We start from the raw sequence: 22,623 nt of genomic DNA, 5'->3' as shown, positions 1-22,623 counted from the left end.
TAACCTGTTTGTGTTGGTTTCTTGTAGACAGCCAATAGTTGAGTCCCACTTTTTTAGCCAATCTGAAAGTTTCTGCCTTTTAATTACGGTATTTAAACCCTTTAGTTTTATGTGATTAATTATATGTTTAGACTTAAATTTACCATCTTGCTATTTGTCTCATCTGTTTATGTGCCTTTTCTTCATTTCCTGCATTCTTTTGAATTAATGAAAAATTGTAATAGTTCCATTTTATCTCCTTTGTTGGCTTATTAGACATAACTGTTTTGTTATTTAGCAGTTTTTTAGGGGCTTTACTATCATCTAAATATCTTTATCTTTAACTTCAAGTGATGTTATACCATGTCACATATGGTGAAAGAACCTTACAACTTCCATTTCTCCACCCTGTCTTTTGTGCTATTGTTGTCATTCATTTTATTTCTACATGTTTTAAATATATGTAAACATAATTGTTTTAACAATTCATTGTTACTGTTTTTGCTTTACATAGTCCATTTTCCTGTACAAGATTTAAGTAAACAGGAAAAAGGCCTTTTATTTTTAAGCACACAGTTACTATTTCCAGTGCTCTTCATTCCTTTGTATACATCCATATTTCCGTCTGATATTTTCATTCTGTTTGAAGGACTTCCTTGAACATTTCTTGTAGTGTATCTCTGTTGGTAATGAATTCTTTCAGCATTTTTATGTCTGAAAAAGTCCTTATTTTATGTTTGTATTTAAAAGTTATCTTCACTGAGTATAGAATTCTCATTGATAATTTTTCTTCCACTACTTTTGAGATATTGCTCCACTGCCATCTCACTTGTACTGCTTCTATTGAAAAATCTGCTGTAATTCTTATCATCATTCCCTTCTACTTAATATCTTTTTTTCTCTGGCTCCTTTTGAGATTTTCTCCTGATTGTAGATCGTAGTTTGGAGAGTTTGATTATGATGTGCTTTGGTGTAGTTTTCTTCATAGATTTTTTGTTTTGGCTTGGTTTGCTTTGGTTTTTTGTTTTGCTTGCTTAGTTGATCATCTTGGATATATAGATTTCTAGATTTGAAAAAATTTCAATCATTATTTCTTTAAATATTTTTATCTCAACCTCTGTGTGCTTTCTTCTGTAGACTTCAAGTTCACAGATGATAGGCCATTGCAGTGGTACTACATCCCAATAATTCTCCTGGTCTTCTTATTTGTTGTTGTTATTGTTTTCTCTTTTTTGTCTGTTTTTCATTTTGCATAGTTTCTTTTGGTATGCCACCAAGTTTCATAATCATTTCTTCTGCAATGTTTAATCTGCCAATAATCCTTTCAGTGAATTTTTTCCTCTCTGAGATTTTAGTTATCATCCTTAGAAATATGATTTGAGCTTTTTTATTTATAGCATATCTCTACTTGTTCAGTCTTTCCTCCAGCTTTTTGAACATCTGGAATACAGTTATAACTATCTTAATGTCCTTGTCTGCTAATTCTAGCATCTATTTCAATTCTGGGTCCACTTCGATTGATTTAAGTTTTATCCTCATTACAGATCATATTTTCTTGCCTCTTTGCATGCCTGGTAATTTTTGATTGAGTGGCGGGCATTAAGAATTTTACCTTGTTGTGTGCTGTTTTGTATTCCTATAAATCTACTTAAGCTTTGTACTTGGATACAGTTAAATTATTGTAAAACTGTTTGGTTTGTTTGGATCTGGCTTTTCTGACTTGTTAAGCAGAGTACTGTCTAGTCTAAGGCTAATTATTCCCCATTTCTTAGGCAGGATCTTCCTGAGTGTTCTACCCAGTGACCCCAGAATTATGAGTCTTTTCATTTTGGCTGATGGCAACAGAAACTATTTCAGGCCCCATATAAACACCAAGTATGTTCACTCCAATCTTTTTAAGTGTTCTTTCCCCTGCTTTGGGGAGTTTTCTCATATGCATGTGTTTATCAGTGTCCTGCAGAATATTCAAAAGGTACCATTTGGCGATCTCTGGAGTTCCCTCTCTGCACAGCCTTCTCCTCTCTGGTATTCTGTTCTGCAAACTTTAGCAGACATAACATCTCCAGATTCCCAACACCATCATGCATAATACTCACCTCATTTGTTTCCCATTTCTCAGGGAAAACGGTTCTTCATTAACTATTGTTCAATCTCTTGAAAACCATTGTTTAATACATCATTTTTAGGGTTTTTGGGTTTTTTTTTTTTAGTTGTTTCTTCCAGGAAACAATGCCTGTTACTCCATCTTGACCAGGAGCAGAAGTTGAGGTCTGCTGGATAATGCATGCTGACTTAGAACACCTTTGCAAAGTTCTCTTGACTGTTTCTAGGAGGCTTCAAAAGGTGTCTTGTATGTGTCCTCCACAATTATCTGGGATGTTCCACCAGGGATCCAGTCTCATGTGTAACAATCCCAATCAAAATCCCAGAGGAATTTTTACAGATGTCAACAAGCTGACATAAAATGTATATGGAAAGGCAAAAGAAGTAGAAGAACCAAAACACTTTTGAAAAATAAAAACAAATTTGGAGGCCACATATTACCTGATTTGAAGGTTCACTCTAAAACTACAATAAGGCTGTGACATATTGGTGAAAGGATGGATGAATGGAATAGGATATAAAGTACAGAAATAGACTCACACAAATACGGACAATTTATTTCTGATAAAGGTGCAAGGAAATCCAACAGTGAGAGAATCATCTTTTCAACAAATGTTGCTGGGAAAATCAGACATACATACATGAAAAGAAATAAACCTTGACCTATACCTAACATCTTTACAAAAATTAATTCAAAATGGATTATAGATCTAAATGTAAGATGTAAATCTATAGAACTTTTATAAAAAAACATAGGAAATCTTTATGACCTTGATTAGGCAAAGGATTCTTAGATATGACACTGAAAGTACAATCTGTACAAGAATGAATTGATAAATTGTATCTCCTTAAAACTAAGAACTTCTGCTCTGTAAAAGCCAGTATTAAAGAAATGAAAAACCAAGCCACAGACTAGGAGAAAATATTTGCAAATCAGACATCTATAAATGCACTGATATGTCCAGAATAAATAAAGAAATCTTGAAATTCAACAATAAGAAAATAAACAGCCCTATAAAAATGCACAAAATATTTCAAAAGATACTCCACCAAATAAGATATATAGATGGCAAATAAGTGTGTGAAAAGATATTTAGCATTATTAGTCATTAGGAAAATGCAAACTGAAATCACCATGTGATACCACTATTCACCTAGTAGAATGACTTCAGAAACAAACAAACAGGGACTTCACTGGTGGCACAGTGGTTAAGAATCCACCTGCCAATGCAGGGGACACAGGTTCAAGCCCTGGTCCAGGAAGATCCCACATGCCGCAGAGCAACTAAGCCTGTGCACCACAACTACTAAGCCTGCGCTCTACAGCCCGTGAGCCACAACTACTGAGCCTACATGCCGCAACTACTGAAGCCCATGCACCTAGAGCTTGTGCTCTGCAACAAGAGAAGCCACCGCAATGAGAAGCCCACGCACCGCAATGAAGAGTAGCCCCCACTCGTCGCAACTAGAGAAAGCCCATGCACAGCAACAAAGACCCAACGCAGCCAATAAATAAATTAATTAAATCTATTTTTTTAAAAAAAGAAACAAACAAATCCTAATAATATCCTGGTGAGGTTGTAAAGCAACTGGAGCTCTCACACATTGCTGATGAAAATGCAAAATGGTACAGCCACTTTGAAAGCAGTTTGTCAGTTTATTACAAAGTTAAATATACATTTACCATATGACCTAGCCATCTCACTCCTAGGGGGTAGGATTGAAATGAAAACCTATTTTCATAAAAAGGCCCATATGAAAATGTTTGTAGCAGCTTTATTCATAATCACCAAAAACTGGAAACAATCAAGATGTCCTTCAACAGAGGAATAGATGAACAATCTGTGGTACATCCATATAGTGGAATGTTAATCAGCAAACAAAGGAATGAACTGTTTGTTGATGTATGTAACAGGATGGATGATTCTCAAATGCATTATGCCAAATGAAAGTAACTGGACGTGAAAAAGTAAAGAAGAATGATTCCATTTATATGATATTCTAGAAAAGTAAAACCTTAGGAATGGTAAAGATATCAGTGGTTGCTAGTGGTTAGGGCTTGCAGGAGAGATTGACTACAAAGGACAAGCAGGAAGCTATTTTGGAGGATGAAGGAGCTGTTTTATTTCTCAATTGCAGTGGTGGTTTGAAACTCTTTGCATTCATCAAAACTCATAGAATAAAACCCGAAAAGAGTGAATACTACCTTATGTAAATTAAAAAATAAAATTTAAAAGACTATATACTGAATATCGAGACACCCACCACTTTTCCATGACTCAACTCCAAGAATGCAGGCAACTAGGCATATTCCCCAAGGCTGGAGACTAGAGAATTCTTTTCTCTTGAGATATAAAAAGACTGAGTGGAGGATGAACGGAATATTTGCATATACTGACATTTGATAATACACACTGAAACAGCTGGGCCTCTGCTAGGAAACTCACATGGAGCCCTAGTCAATATGGCCTGCCTTTACACACACATATTCCAAACAGCTTCTTAATATAAAGAAGCCATGGGCAATCAAGGGAAATAACACAATCCGGAAAGTTGAAAAAAATTTTAAAACATGCATTTATTTAATCTCCTCAAAGAGCTAAGAGAAAATACTGACTCCATAAAAAATAATAAAAGACACAGATAACAATAAAGAATTCACGGAAATTAAAAACAGGATAGACAAAAAATAAATTAATAAAATAACAGAAGGGCTGGAAGATAAATTGAGGAATACCTCCCAGAAAGTAGAATTTAAGATAAAGAGACACAAAACAGGAAAGAAAAATTCTGGAAAGTTGTGTGATTAATTCAAGCTTCCACATCCAAATAATCGCTAATACAGAAAAGGAAAACAAAGAAAACACAGGTGAGGAGATTTGGGTAATAACAAATACAAAATAATTTCCTGGGACTGAAATAATGAACCAAGCAAAATAAACAAGAAAGGACCCAAGCAAAACTTGTCATAATTTTTAAAACTCCAGAGATTTTTTTTTTTAATCCAGAAAGCTTCCAGGGAAAAAAAAACTTGTTAATTCAAAGGATAAAGAATTAGAATAACATTAGACTTTGTATCAGAGACATTGGAAACTAGAAGACAATGGAGCAATACCTTCAGAATTGTGAAAAAAAAAAATTAGGATCCATACCCAGGCAATCTACCAGAAGTACAAAGGTGATATAAACACATTTGCAGACATTCAAGGTCTCAGAAATGTTACTTGCCAATTCCCATGCACTCTTTCTCAGGAAGCTACTGGATGATACTGTGCAGCAAAATAAGCGAGTAAACAAGGAAACCAGAGAGCAAATGTAAGGAACAGGGGATCTAAGACAGTAGTGAGGCACAGGGGAGTCCCAGGATGCCATGTCTGCAATAAGCCAGATCATATCATCCAGAATAGGAGAGAGGGCTAGATGCATTGAAAAACTATGCCTCCAGGGGGAAACACACTAGAATTGGTAGGTTACCTGCTATGTTTCCCCTTGTAGAAAAGTAATTAAAATAGTATCATGGGTTTTATAGTTCTTGTGAAGAGTTTCAGAAAAATTTGTGATAGGAACATGAAAAAAAATTAAAAAGCAAGTAATAATGAATCAAATGTCAATTCCAAGGAACATAGAAAGTTTCATTAAAAAGAAAATACAGTCTTGGAACAAGATTTTCCTCAGGTGTGAATGATACTTTCATAGCCATGAAAATGTAACATTGGTTATTGATCTTATTGAAAAGTTATATAAATATATTGGGAAGATGGAGGAAGTTGAGGGTTCGGGTGGTCTTATCAGAGTTTCAAATGCTCATCTTTCATACCAAGAAGTCAGCAATCAGTGCCTAAAACTGAAAAATCGAACTGAGAGTAGCATTTTAAATTATATAGGCAGTTATCAGAAGAAATAGCTAAAAGAAATAAAGAGCGTGCTTCTGAGAAACCCAACTCAGATATTAGAGCAAGGGAGTACAGTTTTTTATTAGATGTGTTAATTTCTTTAAACTTCATGTGTGTTTTACTTTGCTGAAAATAGAATTTAAACATTTTTAACAGAAATTGCCTGTTGTGAGAATGTCAGAGTGGAAGTCTGCAAGTTAATATTTTTGGAGAAAAGAGAAAGCTGTTTTCTGTTTTGAAAATCTGCCTGGGCATAGAACTCTCTTAGTTATTCTAGAAAGACAGAAGCTCAGCATGAATCTTAACTTTCACACCTTCTTCTTATAGCATTGTTTTTTTCAAGGGTGCAAACTTTATATTTTAAACTTTGCTTTTTAACTATTTTCTTTTTTGTAATATTTTAGTTTTTTAAACATCTTTATTGGAGTACAATTACTTTACAATGGTATGTTTCTGCTTTATAACAAAGTCAATCAGCTATACATATACATATATCCCCATATCTCCTCCCTCTTGTGTCTCCATCCCTCCCACCCTCCTTATCCCACCCCTCTAGGTAGTCACAAAGCACCAAGCTGATCTCCCTAAGCTATGTGGCTGCTTCCCACTAAATATTTATTTTACATTTGGTAGTATATATAAGTCCATGCCACTCTCTCACTTTGTCCCAGCTTACCCTTCCCCCTCACCATGTCCTCAAGTCCATTCTCTAAGTCTGCATCTTTATTCCTGCCCTGCCCGTAGGTTCTTCAGAACCTTTTTTTTTTTTTTTTGGATTCCATATATAAGTGTTAGCATACGGTATTTTTCTCTTTCTGACTTACTTCACTCTGTATCACAGACTCTAGGTCCATCCATCTCACTACAAATAACTTGATTTCATTTCATTTTATGGCTGAGTAATATTCCATTGTATATATGTGCCAAATCTTCTTTATCCATTCATCCGATGACGGACACTTAGGTTGCTTCCATGTTCCAGTTATCGTAAATAGAGCTGCAATGAACATTGTGGTACATGACTCTCTTTTTTTTTTTTTTGCAGTACGCGGGGATCTCACTGTTGTGGCCTCTCCCGTTGCAGAGCACAGGCTCCGGACACGCAGGCTCAGTGGCCACGGCTCACGGGCTCAGCCACTCCGTGGCATGTGGGATCTTCCCGGACCGGGGCACGAACCCGTGTCCCCTGCATCGGCAGGCAGACTCTCAACCACTGCACCACTAGGGAAGCCCCATGACTCTTTTTGCATTATGGTTTTCTCAGGGTATATGCCCAGTAGTGGGATTACTGGGTCGTATGGTAGTTCTATTTTTAGTTTTTTAAGGAATTTCCATACTGTTCTCCATAGTGGCTGTATCAATTTACATTCGCACCAGCAGTGCAAGAGGGTTCCCTTTTCTCCACACCCTCTCCAGCATTTATTCTTTGTAGATTTTTTGATGATGGCCGCTCTGACCTGTGTGAAGTGATACCTCATTGTAGTTTGGATTTGCATTTCTTTAATGATTAGTGATGTTGAGCAATCTTTCAAGTGTTCGTTGGCAATCTGTATATCTTCTTTGGAGAAATGTCCTTTTAGGTCTTCTGCCCATTTTTGGATTGGGCTGTTTGTTTTTTTGGTACTGAGCTGCATGAGCTGCTTGTAAATTTTGGAGATTAATCCTTTGTCAGTTGCATCATTTGCAAATATCTTCTCCCATTCTTAGGGCTGTCTTTTCGCCTTGTTTATGGTTTCCTTTGCTGTGCGAGAGCTTTTAAGTTTCATTAGGTCCCATTTGTTTATTTTTGTTTTTATTTCCATTTCTCTAGGTGGTGGGTCAAAAAGGATCTTGCTGTGATTTATGTCATAGAGTGTTCTGCCTGTGTTTTCCTCTAAAAGTTTTATACTATCTGGCCTTATTAGGTCGTTAATCCATTTTGAGTTTATTTTTGTGTATGGTGTTAGGGAGTGTTCTAATTTCATTTTTTACATGTAGCTGTCCAGTTTTCCCAGCACCACTTATTGAAGAGGCTGTCTTTTCTCCATTGTATATTCTCACCTCCTTTATCAAAAATAAGGTGACCATATGTGCGTGGGTTTATCTCTGGGCTTTCTATCCTTTGCATTGATCGATATTTCTGTTTTTGTGCCAGTACCATACTATCTTGATTACTGTAGCTTTGTAGTATAGTCTGAAGTCAGGGAGCCTGATTCCTCCAGCTCCATTTTTCTTTCTCAGTATTGCTTTGGCTATTTGGGGTGTTTTGTGTTTCCATACAAATAGTGAAATTTTTTGTTCTAGTTCTGTGAAAAATGCCAGTGGTAGTTTGACAGGGATTGCACTGAATCTGTAGACTGCTTTGGGTAGTATAGTCATTTTCACAATGTTGATTCTTCCAATTCAAAAACATGGTATACCTCTCCATCTGTTCGCATCATCTTTAATTTCTTTCCTCAGTATCTTATAGTTTTCTGCATACAGGTCTTTTGTCTCCTTAAGTAGGCTAATTCCTAGGTATTTTATTCTTTTGGTTGCAATGGTAAATGGGAGTGTTACCTTAATTTCTCTTTCAGATTTTTCATCATTAGTGTATAAGAATGCAAGAGACTTCTGTGCATTAATTTTGTATCCTGCTACTTTACCAAATTCATTTATTAGCTCTAGTAGTCTCCTGGTAGCATCTTTAGGATTCTCTTCATCTGCAAACAGTGACAGCTTTACCTCTTCTTTTCTGATTTGGATTCCTTTTATTTCTTTTTCTTCTCTGATTGCTGTGGCTAAAACTTTCAAAACTATGTTGAATAATACTGGTGAGAGCGGGCAACCCTATCTTTTTCCTGATCTTAGTGGAAATGGTTTCAGTTTTTCACCATTGAGAACGATGTTGGCTGTGGATTTGTCATATATGGCCTTTATTATGTTGAGGCAAGTTCCCTCTATGCCTACTCTCTGGGGAGTTTTTATTATAAGTGGGTGTTAAATTTTGTCAAAAGCTTTTTCTGCATCTATTGAAATGATCATATGGTTTTTCTCCTTCAATTTGTTAATACTGTGTATCACGTTGATTGATTTGCGTATATTGAAGAATCCTTGCATTCCTGGGATAAACCCCACTTGATCATGGTGTATGATCCTTTTAATGTGCTGTTGGATTCTGTTTGCTAGTATTTTGTTGAGGATTTTTGTATCTATGTTCATCAGTGATATTGGCCTGTAGTTTTCTTTCTTTGTGACATCTGTGTCTGGTTTTGGTATCAGGGTGATGGTGGCCTTGTAGAATGAGTTTGGGAGTGCTCCTCCCTCTGCTATATTTTGGAAGAGTTTGAGAAGGATAGGTGTTAGCTCTTCTCTAAATGTTTGATAGAATTTGCCTATGAAGCCATCTGGTCCTGGGCTTTTGTTTGTTGGAAGATTTTTAATCACAGTCTCAATTTCAGTGCTTGTTATTGGTCTGTTTACATTTTCTGTTTCTTCCTGGTTCAGTCTTGGAAGGTTATGCTTTTCTAAGAATTTGTCCATTTTTTCCAGGTTGTCCATTTTATTGGCATATAGTTGCCTGTAGTAATCTCTCATTATCACTTGTATTTCTGCAGTGTCAGTTGTCACTTCTCCTTTTTCATTTCTAATTCTACTGATTTGAGTCTTCTCCCTGTTTTCTTGATGAGTCTGGCTAATGGTTTATCAATTTTGTTTACCTTCTCAAAGAATCAGCTTTTAGTTTTATTGATCTTTGCTATTGTTTCCTTCACTTCTTTGTCATTTATTTCTGATCTGATCTGTGTGATTTCTTTCCTTCTGCTAACTTTGTGTTTTGTTCTTCTTTCTCTAATTGCTTTATGTTTAAGGTTAGATTGTTTATTTGAGATGTTTCTTGTTTCTTGAGGTAGGATTGTATTGCTATAAACTTCCCTCTTAGAACTTCTTTTGCTGCATCCCGTAGGTTTTGGGTCATCGTATTTTCATTGTGATTTGTTCCTAGGTATTTTTTTTGTTTCCTCTTTGATTTCTTCAGTGATCTCTTGCTTATTTAGTAATGTATTGTTTAGCCTCCATGTATATGTACTTTTTACATATTTTTCCTGTAATTGATATCCAGTCTCATAGCGTTGTGATACTTGATACAATACTTGTGATACTTGATATAATTTCAATTTTCTTAAATTTACTGACGCTTCATTTGTGTCCCATGATATGATCTATCCTGGAGAATGTTCCATGAGCACTTGAGAAGAAAGTGTATTCTGTTGTTTTTGGACAGAATGTCCTATAAATGTCAATTAAGTCCATCTGGTCTAATGTGTCCTTTAAAGCTTGTGTTTCCTTATTTATTTTCATTTTGGATGATCTGTCCATTGGTGAAAGTAGGATGTTAAAGTCCCCTAATATGATTGTTTTACTGCCGATTTCCCCTTTTCTGACTGTTAGCATTTGCCTTATGTATTGAGGTGCTCCTATGTTGGGTGCATAAATGTTTACAATTATTATATCTTCTTCTTGGATTGATCCCTTGATCATTATGTAGTGTCCTTCTTTGTCTCCTGTAACAGTCTTTGTTTTAAAGTCTATTTTGTCTGATATGAGAATTGCTACTGCAGCTTCCTTTGATTTCCATTTGCATGGAATATCTTTTTCCGTCCCCTCACTTTCAGTCTGTATCTGTCCCTAGGTCTGAAGTGGGTCTCTTGTAGACAACATATATATGGGTCTTGTTTTTGTATCCATTCAGCCAGTCTATGTCTTTTGGTTGGAGCACTTAATCCTTTTACATTTAAGGTAATTATCAATATGTATGTTCCTATTACCATTTTCTTAATTGTTTTGGGTTTGTTACTGTAGGTCTTTACCTTCTCTTGTGTTTCTTGCCTAGAGAAGTTCCTTTACCATTTGTTGTGACGCTCATTTGGTTGTGCTGAATTCTCTTAGCTTTTGCTTGTCTGTAAAGGTTTTAATTTTTCTGTCGAACCTGAATGAGATCCTTGCTGGGTAGAGTAATCTTGATTGTAGATTTTTCCCTTTCATCACTTTATATATGTCCTGCCACTCCCTTCTGGCTTGCAGAGTATCTGCTGAAAGATGAGCTGTTAACCTTATGGGGATTCCCTGGTATGTTATTTGTTGTTTTCCCTTGCTGCTTTTAATATTTTTTCTTTGTATTTAATTTTTGATAGTTTGATTAATATGTGTCTTTGCGTGTTTCTCCTTGGAGTTATCCTGTATGGGACTCTCTGTGCTTCTTGGACTTGATTAACTATTTCCTTTCCCATATTAGGGAAGTTTTCAACTATAATCTCTTCAAATATTTTCTCAGTCCCTTTTTTTCTCTCTTCTTCTTCTTGGACCCCTATAATTTGAATGTTGGTGCATTTGTTATCCTAGAGGTCTCTGAGACTGTCCTCAATTCTTTTCATTCTTTTTTCTTTATTCTGCTCTGCAGCAGTTATTTCCACTATTTTATCTTCCAGGTCACTTATCCGTTCTTCTGCCTCAGTTATTCTGCGATTAATTCCTTCTAGAGAATTTTTAATTTCACTTATTCTGTTGTTCATCGTTTTTTTGCTCTTTAGTTCTTTTAGGTCCTTGTTAAACGTTTCTTTTATTTTCTCCATTCTATTTCCAAGATTTTGGATCATCTTTCCTGTCGTTACTCTGAATTCTTTTTCAGGTAGACTGCCTATTTCCTCTTCAAATTTTTGGTCTGGTGGGTTTTTACCTTGCTCCTTCATCTGCTCTGTTTCTCTGTCTTCTCATTTTGCTTATCTTACTGTGTTTGGGGTCTCCTTTTCGCAGGCTGCAGGTTCCTAGTTCCTGTTGTTTTTGGTGTCTGCCCCCAGTGGCTAAGGTTGGTTCAGTGGGTTGTGTAGGCTTCCTGGTGGAGGGGACTAGTGGCTCTGTTCTGGTGGATGAGGCTGGATCTTGTCTTTCTGGCAGGCAGGTCTGCGTACGGTGGTGTGTTTTGAGGTGTTTGTGACCTTACTATGATTTTAGGCAGCCTCTCTGCTAATGGGTGGGGTTGTGTTCCTTTCTTGCTAGTTGTTTGGCTTGGCGTGTCCAGCACTGTAGGTTGCTCGTCATTGAGTGGATTTGGGTCTTAGCGTTGAGATGGAGATCTCTGGGATAGCTTTCACTGTTTGATATTACGTGGAGCTGGGAGGTCTCTGATGGACCAATGTCCTAAACTCGGCTCTCCCACCTCAGAGGCACATGCCTGACACCCTGCCGCAGCACCAAGACCCTGTCAGCCACACGGCTCAGAAGAAAAGGGAGAAAAAAAGAAAGAAAGAAAAAAAGAAAATAAAGTCATTAAAATAAAAAATAATCATTAAAAATAAAGAAAAATTTAAAAGTAATTTAAAAAGGAAAGGAAGAAAAAAGAGAGCCACCAAACCAAAAAACAAATCCACCAATGATAACAAGCACTAAAAAGTATACTAAAAAAAAGGACAGACAGAACCCTAGGACAAATGGTAAAAGCAAAGCTATACAGCCAAAATCACACAAAGAAGCATACACATACACACTCACAAAACGCAAAAAAGGAAAATATATATATATATGTAAAAGAAAAGAGAGCAACCAAACCAATAAACAAATCTACCAATGATAATAAACTCTTAAATACTAAACTAAGATAAACATATAACCAAAAACAAATTAGATGCAGAAAGAAAACCCCAAGTCTACAGTTGCTACCAAAGTCCACCGCCTCAATTTTGGGATGATTTGTTGTCTATTTAGGTATTCCACAGATGCAGAGAACATCAAGTTGATTGTGGAGATTTAATCTGCTGCTCCTAAGGCTGCTGGGAGAAATTTCCCTCTCTCTTCTGTGTTCGCAGAACTCCTGGGGTTCAGCTTTGTATCTGGCCCCGCCTCTCCATGTAGGTCGCCTGAGGGCGTCTGTTCCCCACCAAGACAGGATGGGCTTACAGTAGCAGCTGATTAGGGGGCTCTGGCTCACTCAGGCCGGAGAGAGGGAGGGGTACGGAATGTGGGGCAAGCCTACGGTGGCAGAGGCTGGCATGACATTGTAACAGCCTGAGGCGTGCCGTGTGTTCTCCCAGGGAAGTTGTCCCTGGATCATGGGACCCTAGCAGTGGCAGGCTGCACAGGCTCCCAGGAGGGGAGGTGTGGATAGTGACCTGTGCTTGTACACAGGCTTCTTGGTGGCTGCAGTAGCAGCCGTAGCATCTCATACCCATCTCTGGTGTCTTCGCTGGTAGCCACAGCTCGCGCCCATCTCTGGAGCTCGTTTAGGCGGTGCTCTGACTCCCCTCTCCTCACGCACCCCAAAACAATGGTCTCTTGCCTCTTAGGCAGTTCCAGACTTTTTCTCAGACTCCCCCCCACCCTGGCTAGCTGTGGCGCGCTAGCCCCCTTAAGGCTGTGTTCACACAGCCAACCCCAGTCCTCTCCCTGGCGTCTGACCTCCGAAGCCCAAGCCTCAGCTCCCAGCCCCCACCCGCCCTGGCGGGTGAGCAGACAAGCCTCTTGGGCTGGTGAGTGCTGGTCGGCACTGATCCTCTGTGCGGTAATCTCTCCACTTTGCCCTCTGCACCCCTGTTGCTGCACTCTCCTCCCTGGCTCCCAAGCTTCCCCACCACCACCCACCGTCTCCGCCAGTGAAGGGGCTTCCTAGTGTGTGGAAACCTTTCCTCCTTCACAGCTCCCTCCCACTGGTGCAGGTCTCGTCCGTATTCTTTTGTCTCTGTTTTTTTCTTTTTTGTTTTGCCCTACCCAGGTACGTGGGGAGTTTCTTGCCTTTTGGGAGGTCTGAGGTCTTCTGCCAGCATTCAGGAGGTGTTCTGTAGGAGCTGGTCCACATGTAGATGTATTTCTGATGTATCTATGGAGAGGAAGGTGATCTCCACATTTTACTCTTCTGCCATCTTGAAGGTCTCCTCTGTAGTCTTTCAAAATATAATTATTTTCTACCAATATAGTCACCAACTCTTTAATGCCAATATTTTGCTGCCCTAGACAGCTGACTACCAGCCTATATAATAAGATTGGACCTGACGCTATGAAATTAGCATAACTGAATGTCACAACAGGTAGGAAAATGTGGAATCAGATTTTAGTAAAGTCAGCCCTTAGGCTCTCCAAGAAAGAACTCAGCCCTCAGAAAAGGTCCCAGATTGACACCTCAAGGTTGAAGTCCTATGCCAAGGTCCATGATGCTCTAGTAGTGAAGAGCTTTGTACAAGCGTTTGTTTTAGTGGTCAATTTTATGGAAACCAGAGATACTGCTCAAGGAACTGCAGGGCTGTCCTAAAATACCTCACATCCTCAGGAAAGTGACTGATGAAATAAAGACATGCCTGTGCAGGTCTCCAAGAATCTTAGAGGCAAAGTAAATTTGACTTGTGTGACATTTGTTGGCTCAGACGTCTGTGAATTTCTACTGTATTAGGTACCTTACTACCCAGAGACAATGGACATAATTTGGTTAGTTTAGGACAGGTAAGCCAGGTGAAAATTTCCATCAACTTTTACTTGTAAACAATATATAAGTGGATTTTTTTAAACACCAGACTATCAGTCTGTGCATTTAACATTCATTGTTTCTTCCAGATTGTCAAAATGTACTGAAACATGTTATTGATAGTATTCTCCCATGTTCTCTATCTTTGATGCACCTCTAGTTGTGTTCTTTTTTCATTCATGGTATTATTCATTTGTATCTTCTCTATTTTTCTTTAACACTCTTACAGAGATTTATCTATTTTTAATTTTCAAGCAACCAACATTTGGCTTTTTTATGCTCTCTACTGTATCTTTCCTTTTATTTTTGTTGATTCCTGCTCTTATCTTTACTATTGTCATATGCTACTGAATTTTCTAACTTTCAAAACTGGCAGTTGCATTAGTTTTCAACCTTCTCCTTTCCTAATACACATTTTAGGCTAAAAATTGCCCTTGAAGCATCTCTTGGGTTACATTCTCCAAGTTTCAATATATGATGTTTTTCCTGTCATTTAGTTTTTGTATTTTTTTAATTTCCACTTCGATTCATCTTTAATCCATGAGTTATTTAGTTATTTTAAATTTCCAAATACATGGAGATTTTTAAACTCATGGCTTTATTTTTAACTTCTCATTTAATCAGGTATGGTTAAAGAATGTGATCTATATGATAACCATTTATTGAAATTTTTTGAGACTTTTTGTGTACCCTAATATGTGATCGATCAGTAAATGTCCATATTGTTGGAGAATATTCATATTCTCTAAGTGAATTTCCTGTTGTCCGTTGAATCAAGCTTGCTAATTACATTGCTCAAGTTTTCTATATTTCTGATATTATTCTTGATCTATAAATAATGAGAGGTAGGTTGAAAATTTTCACTCTGTGGTTAGTATACATCAATTTATTCTTGTAATTCTATTAATTTTTCCTTCATGTATTATTAGTCTATCATATTACATATTTAGAACTGTTGTGACTTTCTAATGGATATATTTTCCCACTCTCTAAATCATACGCAGAAGTCTACTGTTTTATTTTCAATCACTGCCAACCCATTCCCCAGCTTACATTCAATGTTTGTCCAGTCTTTTAGCTCCATATTATTTATTGTGACACCCCACAATTTAGACATTATTGTTTTATACTCTCAATAGTGAGCAGATTTAGTGATATATTTATGATTTTATTTATATGCCATTTTATTCCCCATAGCTCAGATCTTTTTTGCAGATTTCTTCCTTCCACTTGAAAAACACCCTTTGGAAATTCCATAAGTAAAAATTTGTTGCTGGTAAATTCTTTCAGTTTTATTATACAGAAAATATTTTCCTCTTGCTTGTGAAAGATAATTTTGCAAGAACACAATTCTTGTTTTACAGTTGTTTTCTGTCGGTACTTTGAATATTTTAATATTCTACTTTCTTCAGTCTTCATTGTTGTCGATGACTCAGCATTCAATCTAATCATTATTCCTTCTTGGGTAAGTTGCCTTTTTTTCCTCTGGCTGCCCTTAATGATTTCTCTTTATTTTTTGTGTTCTGTAGTTCCACTGGATGAGTCTAGGTGTAGATTTCTTTTTATTTATCTAGATAAAGATGTGTTGGTCTTCTGGATTGGAGGTGTGCATTTCAACAATCCTGCAAAATTCTCAGGCATTTGACTTTCCTTTTCTGTTTTCGTCTTTTTCTCTAATCAGCATTCCTCATAATTCTCTCTTCAGCTATGTCTATATGGCTCTTTAGCCATCCCATTAAGTTCTTTTTCTAAATCATACTTTTTTTCATTTCTAGAATTGCAGTTTGTTTCTTTTTCAGATCTGTCTGGTCACTGCATAGCCTCTCTTTCCTTACTCTTTTAAAGCATTCTCTTTCTTTAAACATATTAAACCTCATTGTTTTACTGCCTCTGATAATTCTTTGTGGATCCAGCTTTGTGTTTGCTATTTCTGCTAAATTTCATTCATATTGGCATCTGTCTGTGTGTGTGTGTGTGTGTGTGTGTGTGTGTGTTTAACTAAGGGTTTTACAGTTGTGGGCACTGTCTTTTGTGGGAGGCCTAAGTAGAGGGTACACTACTCCAGGAAGAAGTTGACTCTCCTTCTGAGGTCAATAAGTAATGTTTAACCAGAGTCCCCTTTATGTTAGGATTTTACACATCACACAAATAGTGCACATTCAGGGCTGAAACTTCACCCCTTGTCATGGCTGGTGACCTTGAAATCTTCAGAGAAGATTCTTTGTCACTCCCACTCAAAATTGAGACTGGTGGAAATTCCCTGGCAGTCCAGTGGTTGGGACTCTGTGCTTCCACTGCCGGGGGCCCAGGTTCAATCCCTGGTCAGAGAACTAAGATCCTGCAAGCCGTGCAGTGTGGCCAAAAAAGAAAAAACAATCGAGACTGAGACAGTTTTCCTTGCTGCCTGAGTGTTCTGGGCTTTTCTTCTTGATCACCATTTTTCTTTTATATTAACACTTCCTAAAACCCTTTCTGGGAAAGCTCTAAGTGTGAGGCTCTCTAGATGTCCTCAGAGATGACAGCAGTTTCAGTAATTCCTTCCCACCTTGGACTGACTTTCTCACTTTGTCTGACCTCAGTGATTTTCTTGACTTTCCATGGATATGACTTTTTAAGTATATTTCTCCCATGCCTAGAATTCTTTCTCATTTGCAGAAGGAATTTTCCTTGAATTACAGCACTGCATCCATTTTATCCAGAAGCCTTTGGTGCTTGCGTCACATGGTGATTTTTTACCCTTGGGGTGGATGTAGAGCACAAGGAGACCAGAAGGAAGGGTGTACTAAGTCCATTTTAAGCAAGTAGCAGCTGCTTCAGTATCCTCTGTATGTACCTCATCAGATCCTTTTCCTCTAGAGCCAAACCCTCCAGGATTAGATCAAAGCTGCGTCTGATTCAGCATTTGACAGGTGGTCATTGCCAACATATAAGCCTCAGATGGAGATTCAATGGAGAATGTCACAAGCATCACATTGTTGTGTGTTGCAAGGATGGAAGATGATTCTAATTCATTCACTCGGTAAATATTTATTGAGTCCTGGGCACCATGCTAAATTCTGGAACTGCAAATTGAAATAAAATTCAATCCCTGCCTTCATAGAGTTCACTAATAGGGAGAAGCAATGGACAGTAAATAATCAAAAGTAATGCAACTAAGCTATGCTACAAGGATTTACTAGGATTTTTGGAAGACTGGAGAACAGAGATGTCACTGTGGCAGCCCAAAGGGAAGGGATGTGTTTTCTAGTCAAAGGATAGAAAGCAAAAGGGATGGAAGAAAATCATGATGACAACCGGCGGTAGAAGGAGTTAACGAACTTTCTCCCACGCTGTTCTACATCCCTCTCGCTCCCCCCACCCCCATACAAACACAGAACATTAGAAAATTTGCCTAGTGACTTTATTGGAAATGGAAAGAGTAAGTTAGATAGGCAACAGGAACTAAACTTGGTGACTTTCTGTAAAACAAGAAGAACTATCAGGGCCCAACTGACCCAGGGAAACAGCACCATGAAGGGGAAAACCATCCAGGCGAGGCAGAACTAAAATGGAATTCCTGGCTGCTATGATATTCAGAGCAGGAAGCAGAATTCCAAATTGCAGTTGGCGAAACTTGGCTATGAACTGTCAAAGAATTTGGACCAAACTTGGTAACAGAGACCCACTAGGAGGGGTAATTGATTTCAAATATTATCAAGACAGGAGCATAGAGGACAAATTTGAGGTGAAGGATAAGAGAGATGAAGACTAAACATCCACTTCCCATAAGCTCTTCAAACCCAGAGCAGCTGATTCTGGTTCCAGTTCTTCAGCAACAGAAAGATCCCCATGATCCAGTGAGCCTTCCTGACACCCCCTGGTAAAGATGGCAGCCTCAAACTCCTGAGGGAGTTCTTGGCTGGCTAACCTGAAAACCCTGCTTTCCATTCTTCCTTAAAGCTGCCTGCCCTACTCTATAGTCTGTGTTCCATCATCCTCCAAATCTGATGACAGAAGAGGCTGTTTCCCAAGCTTGAATGGACCGTTCACTCTTAGAGGGCTTACCAGTGTCTCTGTGGGGAAAAGGAGATTTTTTAAAAGACTATAACTTGGGGCAATTATATGAGTTCAGGGAATCTTACAGTGTCTTCATGGCCAGGATCTCTGGGCTATCTCCTAATTCCCATTCTTAATGTCTGGGAACTTCAGAAAACTCCCAAGATTCCAAGAATAAGTATTTCAAGCATCCCTCTTCCTCAGATTCTGAACGTAATGGGAAGTCACTTTGTTCCCACAGCCCTACTCTCAGAAATCCCTAGTCTAGCTCTGGTCTTGCCTTCCTTTGCCCACTTTTTGCTCTAAAGGGGTTTCTCTCCTCTCATTCCCCTCTCACTCCTTTACTTTTCCTCTCCTCCAGTTCCATAACCCCAACTAAAGTTCTTTTCTCCAAAAGTGGTTTCTGTGGCATGGGCAGGTCCCAGCCATAGGTTGTAGGTGACTCCAGGTATGCCCCACCCACCCCTGGTAAGAAGAGGCTGGACTTGATCTCTTGACCAGAAGTCTTCACCTCATGAAATTTCAAACAAATACGGAGATTTTCTTGTTTGTTCTGTTTTGCTCTGTTTTAAGATTGTAGAACAAAGTAAATTCTAAGACTATTCTCTTACAAAATCAAACTGTCACAGAGGGGGCAAGAGACCTTGAGAAGCCTCCAGGGGTCTTTAGAAAGAATGAATGGGGAAGTAGCAACTTGAAATGATATTATTTCTGCTTTGAGTCAGCATACTACCAATAAGCCCTTAAAAGCATGTTTATTGCCTAGCTAGGTAACGCTCTTAAAATGTTCCAAAGTACAGGACCACATTGCAGCCAAAGGAATAGGATTAGCTGTGGCTAAATATGCTGAGAATTCTTTATCATTTACAGAAGAAGGAATTTTCCTTGCATTACAGCACTGAAAACAGAGCTAACTTGTTCTCATTGGCTTCCTCATTATTTCTTTTTCTTTCTTTCTTTCTTTCTTTATTTATTTATTTAGGGCTGCATTGGGTCTTCGTTGCTGCACTTGGGCTTTCTCTAGTTGCGGCGAGCAGGGGCTACTGTTCGTTGTGGTGCATAGGCTTCAAATTCCAGTGGCTTCTCTTGCTGCGAAGCACAGACTCTAGGCATGTGAGCTTCAGTAGTTGTGGCCTGCAGGCTCTAGAGCACACGCTCAGTAGTTGTGGTGCAGGGGCTTAGTTGCCCTGCAGCATGTGGGATCTTCCCTGACCAGGGATCAAACCTGTGTCCCCTGCATTGGCAGGCGGATTCTTAACCACTGTACCACCAGGGAAGTCTGGCTTCCTCATTTTAAGTGAGATAATGTGTTTCTGAGCAGTTGAGTAAAACAAGGAACCCGTATGAGGCATGCATACTTAGAAAAATGGGAGAAAAGCAAGACCAGAGTGCCTTAAAGTAGAGAAGAAAAGTCTAAATTACTCAATAAGAATTATGTCTCTCATTTCTCGGGTTTGGACTTCACTGGAAATTCACTGAGACATTCCGTGCCCTAGATCAGAATTTGTTAAACTATATCCAAAAAGGCATAGTTACTGAAATACCCACCTGATAAGTTATTCTTACTTATAAGTATAGCAGTCATATATCTTAGACTTTTCTGGGACAATTCCAGTATAAATTTATTTTATTCTTTTCTATAAAGGCAGTGCCTTCAGTGTCTAACCAAGTGTAGTTTCCTATTATTCAGTTTAGAGATTAGAAAACATCTATTGCTGGACCACATGTTCTGATTTTAAGTTTAGAAAATTAGGTTACGATGAACCCTCAAAAAATGTTGAAGTGATATTCCACTATATTTATAATACTCAGCAATCAGAGCTAATTTAGCTTAGATTCACAAAACCATTGGAATGTAAAAGCACTGGTAAGGTAGCATAATTTATCCTTCTCTTTCAGATAGTCAGTCACACCTGAATCATCCCAGACTAATGAGAATTCATCCTGTCTCTAAAGACAGTCAGAAAAGCAGATCAACAAATCTCTTCCATTACACTCTTCCTCTGAATGCATAGCCGTGAACTGAATGAGAGAAAATGTAAAGTTCTAGACCTAATCTTCCCCCACCTGTGGTGAGGGCTGTTTGCCCCACATCTAACTGGTGATAGGGTCCAAATTCTGTTTTTTCCCTAAACCATTTCCAAAGTCAGCAAAAATTACTATATATTGTACTAACAAATTTGTTACAATATAAAAGACCCTGCTTGTGTCCCTGTGCTATACTTTCTCTCACCTCTCACTGGTACCCTCAACTGCTCTGTAACCCATGGACCCTCTTGAACTCTCCATACCCAGTAAATAAGCTCCCCAATATCATTAACTTGGTCACTGAACACTTATTCCATGTCCTTCCTTAACTAAAATCTGTCTCTACTCTGGAGGACACTGCATTCCCACCAGCCACTGGAGATGCTCATCTCCCATCAGTGTTTTTCTAGGATCAGGCGTTAGAGTTGTCATTTTTCATCTACCTTCCTGTAAAAATACCTTCCTTTTAATGCTCATGCCACCTTACTCTACCACCTTCTTCTCCCTCCTCTGTAGGTTTATTGCTGAGGTCATGATAACTTCTGTCACTCATTAAAGACATCTGGTTCACATACTCACTTTCTAACCCAAGTCTTGCCATATTGTTCATTCTTAATGTGGATGACCCTCAACACCTCAACTCCAGTGGCTTTCACCTCTAAACCTTTCAGCCTACATTACCATCACCACAACACAGATCTTGTGGTCATCAATAAACATGCCTCTGAAGTCTTCAACTCCAATTTTCTACACATGACCTAACTTTTTCTTCTAGGTCTTTCATGACCTCAAGTTATTGATTACCTGAAGGACTCCCTCGCCAGCTTATTCAGTTTCCTTGCATCCCAGGCCTTTTGCAGCAGCTGCTTGGGGCTACGACCCTGGATTTCTGCTGCAATACACCTTCTCCAATTCCATACCCAGATAAATAAACCTTCTGGAATGGCAGCCTGAAGCCATTTCAAAGCCACGGTTTCCAACCTCAGCTCTGCCCCCAGTCTCACCATCTGGAAATCCTTTAACTATCATTGGTCAGTCCCCAAACAATCATTTCAGACCAACCCTACTCTCCTCTTCACATCTTCCAAGCACTACTCTTCATCTTTCATTCCCTCAATTTCAGTAGACAAACTGGTCTCTTGCTACTTGGAAAAGAAATGAACTACCTGATATGACTTTCCTTAAATTTTGCTTCCCTTCTCCATGCCTTTATAAATCCTAGCTTCTCTCACACCTGACCTTGCCTCATTTCCTCTGGTCCCAGGCAATGAGCTACAGTCCATGGCCAGTCTCTCTACCTGTGCCGTTGAGCTCACGCTTTTATGCCAACTTCAGGGCCTTTACCATCAGCCATCTTCAGTTTCTCTTTGTTACCTTCGGGACAGCAAAGTCCATACTTCCTATCATGTCTCTTACAATCTCATCTCTTTTCACTCTCATCTACTCTTCTGTGTTCTAGAACTGCATTGACCAACATGGTATCCACTAGCCACATGTGGCTATTTAAATTTAAATTAATTAAAATGAAATAAAATTAAAATTCAGTCACTCAGTTACACTAGCCATTTTTCAAGTGACCAATACCCACATATGGCAAGTGGCTACTGTATTGGACAGCACAGACATAAAACCTTTCCATCTTAAAGAAAGTTCTCTTGGATGGCACTGCTCGCCTTTACTGAAAATCTTGCATATGCCTGAAAGAACCAAGGTTTTTCATGTCTCTGAACCTTTGCACAGAGAGATGCAAGAACTATTTCTATGTCACACCATTCACTCTGGCATCCTACACGTATTATGATGTGGATATCCACTTCCGGAAGCAACTTCTGGTGTTGCAAAGAAGCACTGAAGTTCTTAACACCAGTCTTTATGTGGTAATTAGTGTACCTTTAAGGCACCCCGTGCCCTTAAGGCACTTTTACCCATCTCTCTGGGTAAAAGTAAAGACTAGCAACATGTACTAATGGAGAGATGGAACATTAATACTGCAAGGAGGGTTTTTAGATTCCATTGTGCCATTCTTTCCCAATTTCCATATAATCAAAATTTGAACTGTCATTGTCAATAGAGCAGCCATCTTACCTTCCAGCTTATTACAGCCTTCACCTGAAAAAACCT

The sequence above is a fragment of the Aethalodelphis obliquidens genome, unplaced genomic scaffold (assembly GCF_003676395.1).
Source record: "Aethalodelphis obliquidens isolate GAN/ISIS:26980383/991018 unplaced genomic scaffold, ASM367639v1 scaffold23, whole genome shotgun sequence".
Lineage (NCBI taxonomy): Eukaryota > Metazoa > Chordata > Mammalia > Artiodactyla > Delphinidae > Aethalodelphis > Aethalodelphis obliquidens.
The sequence above is the reverse complement of the archived record's forward strand: the minus strand, read 5'-3'. Positions refer to the sequence as shown.